The sequence below is a fragment of the Narcine bancroftii genome, chromosome 3 (assembly GCF_036971445.1).
Source record: "Narcine bancroftii isolate sNarBan1 chromosome 3, sNarBan1.hap1, whole genome shotgun sequence".
Classification (NCBI taxonomy): domain Eukaryota; kingdom Metazoa; phylum Chordata; class Chondrichthyes; order Torpediniformes; family Narcinidae; genus Narcine; species Narcine bancroftii.
The window spans coordinates 144,031,593-144,038,080 of NC_091471.1; the positions used below are offsets into that span (position 1 = coordinate 144,031,593).

The window sequence follows — 6,488 nt, forward strand, 5'->3', positions numbered from 1 at the left end:
GTAACTTCAATTTAGATAATTGTATCTTATCATCTTCAATATACTTTTCCTGAAATGTTTTCTCCAAACTTTCAATTTCCTTTTCCAAATTTGAACTTTCTAATAAATATTGTTTTTAATCTTTGCTGTATAACTAATAATCTGATCCCTCAAATATGCTTTCAAAGCATCCCATAAAATAAATTTATTCTGTACTGAACCCTCATTCATTTGTAAATAGAAAGTAATTTAATCTCTTATAAATTTAACAAAATCTGATCTCTTTAATAACATCTCATTAAATCTCCAATGATAAGATGTCTCAATTACTTCAGCACCTAAACATTGAACTAATGACAAAGAATGATCAGACAATAATCTACTTTTATATTCAGCATACTTAAATTGTAATTGTGCAGAAATCAAAAATAAATCTATTTTAGAAAAAGAATTATGATGAGCTGAATAAAAAGAGAAATCTTTTTCAGTTGGATTTAACTTCCTCCATATTTCAACTAAATTCAAATCTTTCATCATCTCAAGCAATCTTTTTTTCATTTTAGTTCTTTTCACAGTTTTTGGAGATTTATCCAGCAAAGGATCCAAACAACAATTAAAATCTCCCCCGACCAAAACATTTGCATTCGATTGATTCAAACCTAAAAAAAATCAGAAATAAATGCTTCGTCATCCTCATTCGGTGCATATACATTCATTAATGACCAACTTTCAGAAAAATTTTTTACAATTAACTATCAAAACTCTTCCTGCATTGGCAGAGAAAGAATCCAAACTGAAAGATACTTTTTTATTTACCAATATTGCAACCCATCTAGCTTTTGAATTAAAAGAAGAAGCAATGACATGTCCTACCCAATCCCTTTTCACTTTCAAATGTTCTTTCTCTGTCAAATGAGTTTCTTGCACAAAATGCAATATCCACTTTTAGCTTCTTAATATAAACCAAAACATGATTCCGTTTTATCGGATGATTTAGCCCCTTAACATTAAAAGTCTCAAAATTTAAGCTATTCATTATATCTTACTAAATGGCACCCAAAACAGTAACCCTTACACTAAATTTGGCTCCTTCTAAAACTAACTCTAACAAAAACAAAAAAAAAATAAAAGAAAATATAAAAATATTTTAAAATAACAAAAAAAACCCCAACCCCCCTCCCCCCAAAAAAACTGCACTTACAGTACCTCCCTTCTATTAACCGGGTGCGGTTAATACCAACAGTGGCTGATGACTTCGGATTCATCTTCTCACCAACCGGACTGCTCCAAATGATCCAATCAAGAATTGGATACACCTGGAAGTTCCTCTTGTAAATCCACCAATTGTTCCGATTCCAATTATTTTTATCACCTTATTCGTTTCCGACTTTATTCATAGTCACCAATGGCTTCGTAGAAAAATCTTGAGTCAAATTAGAATCTGGCAAAGAATTGGCAACGGTTAATGCATCTTGTGGGTTTTCAAAAAAGTGAGTGATACTGCCCATAAAATACCTTTAAAATTGCTGGATATCTCAAAGTAGATCTGTACCCTTTCTTCCATAAAACTGCTTTAGCCACATTGAACTCCTTCCATCTCATAATAACCCCCTGACTCAGGTCTGCATAGAAAAAAACTTTACTATTCTGTATTATCATCGGCTCTTGATTCATACGAGCCTGCAAAATTGCTGCACGCAAAATCATTTCTCAATCTTCGTACCTAAACATTTCACCAAAACTGCCTGAGGTGGTTGACCTGGGAAATGGTTTTTTTCCTTAACGCACGATGAACTCTCTCTAACTCCAAACCCTCTGGAAAATATTCTGGACCCAAAACTTCAAAAATTCAATCTTTAAAAAACTTTGTAGGATTTGTTCCTTCAAAACTTTCTGGTAACCCCACTATCTTTAATTGTTCCAACAACTCTGATTTTCCAATGAATCCATCTTCTGCAAAAAACTTTTCTTCTCTATTTCCCATCCAGCAACCGCTTCTTCAACTTGATCAACTCTGTCTTCATCATTCTTGATTTTATCTTCAACCATATCAACTGCTGTCAAACACCTTCATTGAAGCAATCTCACCAGATATATCAGTTCTTTCTTCTTCTTTGGCTTGGCTTTGCAGACGAAGATTTATGTAGGGGTAATGTCCATGTCAGCTGCAGGCTCGTTTGTGGCTGAAAAGTCCGATGCGGGACAGGCAGACACGGTTGCAGCAGTTGCAAGGGAAAATTGGTTGGTTGGGGTTGGGTGTTGGGTTTTTCCTCTTTTGTCTTTTGTCAGTGAGGTGGGCTCTGCGGTCTTCTTCAAAGGAGGTTGCTGCCCGCCGAACTGTGAGGCGGCAAGATGCACGGTTTGAGGCGATATCAGCCCACTGGCGGTGGTCAATGTGGCATGCACCAAGAGATTTCTTTAGGCAGTCCTTGTACCTCTTCTTTGGTGCACCTCTGTCTCGGTGGCCAGTGGAGAGCTCGCCATATAACATGATCTTGGGAAGGCGGTGGTCCTCCATTCTGGAGATGTGACCTACCCAGCGCAGTTGGATCTTCAGCAGCGTGGATTCGATGCTGTCGGCCTCTGCATACATATCAGTAATTCTAAGTCTAATGTCAGCAAGTTGTTGGTCAGCATTTAAAAACTAGAAGTCATATATTCCATCATACTTTCATTTTGTTTAGTTATTGTTTCCAACATAATTATCATATCTGAACCAGGCGTAGGGCTCATTGTACTAGGGGACATGAATGGCGAAGGTAATTTTAAAGTTTTAGGTGTAAGTTCACTGTCTTCCTCTTCCACCTCCTCTTGCATTAAATTAACCTCCCTGGTTTGACTATGGGTTTGCACTCCTTTCCACGTTGAGCTGAATTCATCACGTTGAGAGGGAGCCCCCACAACCCTCACCCGATCCAGTGTTTCGCGCATGCGTGCTACAGCGCGCATCCCAGCAGCAGTGACAGCGCGGGTGTAGGTTTCCCTTGACATGTCTTCAATGTCAAAGACTCAAAGATGCAGCTGGGAGCTCTGTGTCACATCCCCCAACACCCCCCCCTGCACTCGGCCATGCTACCTGAGGTGCTCAACACAGCTCCAGCACATGTCTCACGCGTCTCCTGGAGTAATGTCAGGGAGGTTGCAGTTGTGTCATCTTGCGCCACTGCACACATGGAGGACCCCGCCGCTATATTCAACCTTGCTGGAGAAGTTTGTTGAGTCTTCGAATCCATCTGTAATTGATGCTGAGGTTTCAAATCTTCAGTAGGCCCAGAATTTTCAGATTTTTCAAGAACTTTAAAATGCAATTTTTTTGATTGTTGAGCTTTCCTGCTTCTCACCACTTTCATTCTCATATCATAAGCACTTTTTCCTAAAAATTTTCAGATATTTATCAAGTCATTAAATTTGGGTTTTGAACTGGCCAGTTGAGGAGAGATGAGTTCCCATGTTTTCACCCTATGCCATCTTGCCACGCCTCCCCTATTTAGGAGTTGTTGTGAATAAAGAATATCAAGATTTGTATAACTTAAATTATATACCACTATTGAATAAGTCTGATTTAAATAGGTGGAAAGATTTACCATTAACTTTAATTGTATTATGGTGAATATTTGCCCAAAAATAAAAGTTACAATATCTTTTTCAATCAATACCGAGTGTAATACCAAAGAAACTTTTTATGGAAATAAACAAAGTAATTAGGTTATTTTTATGGAAAAGTAAATTGTCAAGAGTCCCTAAGCAAAAATTAACTTACCGTTATGAATTAGGTGGTTTACAATTACCTTGTTTTCAGAATTATTATGAAGCTGCACAATTGAAATTTATTAATAAGTTATTTGATATTGAGCAACCCTCGAGATGGGCAAAGGTTGAGATGGATCAGATTTATGAAAATAATATTACCCATTTTATTTATAAATGGAATCCTTAATTGTTATAAATGCTTAAATTACCTGTCTTATGACATATGTTGAATATTTGGTATAATCAAAATCTACTTAAAGATACAAAAGGAAAAATATCTATAAAATCACCATTATATCAAAATAAATTAATTTCTTTTTCTTTACATAATCCTTATTTAAAAGATTGGGAAATGAAAGGAATTGTTAATACACAGGATTGTTTTGAGGCAGGAAGATTTTCTACATTTAAAAGGCTACAGGAGAGATATGGTATTTTGTCAAATTCTTTATTTGCTTATTATCAACTTTGGAATTTTTTAACAATGAATTATGGACAGGATTTAATTTTGTCAGGTCAAATGAAGTTTGAGTTATTCATTGCAGATAAAGTTGAAAAGGGATTTATGGCTATAGAACTTAAATAGGTTGTTGCAGGAAAAAATTGAGAAAGTAGATATAAATAAAATCAAGGAGAAATGGGAAGAAAGATTTAGATATTGCTTTGACATGGGAAGAATGGTTGAATATGTGTGTTGATAGTGTTACAAAGTTAATTAATTAATCAATTATATTTAACTCCTGAAAAATTGAAGCAATATGGATTTAGTTTATCAGATTTGTGTTTTAGATGTGGGGAGCAAAGAGGTACTTTTATACATTCAGTTTGGTTATGTAAGAAAGTTAAACCTTTTTGGGAGGAAGTTGTAAAGCTTTAGTGAGATTTGTTCAAAATTGACTTGCAATTGGAACCAATTATGTGTTTACTAGATTATATGAATGTATTATCTGTAGAATCACGAATGATTAAACCGTATTTAGCTTTTGTACAATTAGGGTTAGCAGTAGTAAGAAAATGTATAGCTGTTACATGGAAGAATGATGTACAACTGAGTCTACAAAGATGGCTTAATGAATTACAGTCATGTTTATATATAGAAAAAATACCATGTAACATAAAATAGTTATCCTGTTTTTTGTTGATATGTGGGGTTTATATTTAGAACATATGGCTATAGAACTTAAATAAACGTTGTAGAGTTTGGCACACCAAACAGTGAATATTTAATACGCAATATTTTTAAGGCTCCTGGGAGGGAATGTTTTTTTTAGTTTAGTAACGGGGTGGGGGGGGGGGTGTTTGTAGTTTGTTTTTTTATTTGTTGTATTTGATTTGTATTTTACAAAACTATTAAATAAAATTTTTAAAAAATAATACTGTTCCTGGTTACCCCCAAGTTATAAAGATTACCTAGAACTCCTAACCCTCAGTTGTATCCACTTTAGGAAGAGAATAATGGCATTGAAGGCAATAAACAACCACCCTCTTTAATCTGTTGTAGTTACTGTTTCAAAAAACTTGTGTAAGAGACCACAGAGGAAGTTGTTCAACTCAGTAGTGCCAACTATCGAATTAGTCATACTCCTCTGCTCTTTTCCCAAAGGTTGATTCAGCATCTGCTTCATGACTGGGTAAAAGACCATGCATTTGATCAAAGATTCAAATGGACAACAAAGAAAGCAGCCAAATGTAAAGCAAAGGATGTGGATGTGTGCAAGATTAAAGATGTAAAGAAGATTATCAGGAGATGTGATAAATAAATACCGTAGACAGAAATAAGAATCCAAAATATAATATGATTCTTTTTTTCAGATTTAAATTTATGGGCCACAAAAAGACAGTAAGGGAGGGCAAGCTGGATGTATGAATGGTTAATCATCAGGAGAAATACAGGTCATTAACAGAGAGGTAGCCTGACCTTAATGGGTTGAAGATCATACCTGACAAATCTCTCCACGTTAACAAGCAAAGGTGGCAAGGGAAACCGAGAAGATGTTGTTTATTTAAAATCCTTCTGAGTTTTTAATATTCTACCACTTAAGAGATAGGTGCACAATCTGGAGTTGGGGAGATGTCAAAAAATGCAACCAAGTAACATTTTAAAAATACGTGCAACTCTAAGTGAGTGATCATATGTGGGATTAAATGATCATCAATGAGGTGCCTCAGGAAAGTCCCACTATTGCTATTAACTGTATGGAAACTTTACAGATTACATCTAACTGGAGGACAATGTAATAAATGGGAAATTGGTTGAATCAATTGGAAGAATGGGGGAACTTGACAGATGAATGACATTTGAAATGTAATGTTGACAGCGGTAAAATTAAAAGATTTAGAAAAGGGTAATGAACAGTGACCACACAACCTATTATTCTCCAGAACACAGCACTGGATAGGATATGAGTGGTGTGAGTGACCCTGTAACACTGCACTCTGTACTGTGTGGCATGTTTTTAACTGCTGTACTAAACATGGGTTGACCAGATGGACAGCCAAACTTTCTCACTGTAGGGCAATAAAATAGAACTTGACCTTGAGGGAATACAACTGGGGTGAAAATCTTTCTTGGTAAGAGTCAGATTATTGTCTAGTCATCTTTACCCAGAAGAATAGGCACCAAATATTGTGAGTCTATACAGAGAGCTGCTCTGACTCTGTCTCGATAATTGTGTATTAGTCTGGTCATCATCAAAGGGAGAGTCAAGTGTTTTATGCATTTGGCAGGGGTTTGCATCGCATGTAGGACACTACTGGGA

General features: G+C 35.8%; 1 long non-coding RNA gene across 1 annotated transcript; it reads right to left on the reverse strand.

Annotated features, from left to right (window-relative positions):
- Positions 1-362: 362 nt before the first annotated feature.
- LOC138756248 (uncharacterized) lies at positions 363-1,564 on the reverse strand. Its single transcript, XR_011352907.1, has 2 exons — positions 1,186-1,564; positions 363-638 (listed from the first exon to the last, which is right to left on the reverse strand). It is a non-coding gene; the product is annotated as an uncharacterized lncRNA (long non-coding RNA).
- Between the last annotated feature and the right edge of the window lie 4,924 nt (positions 1,565-6,488).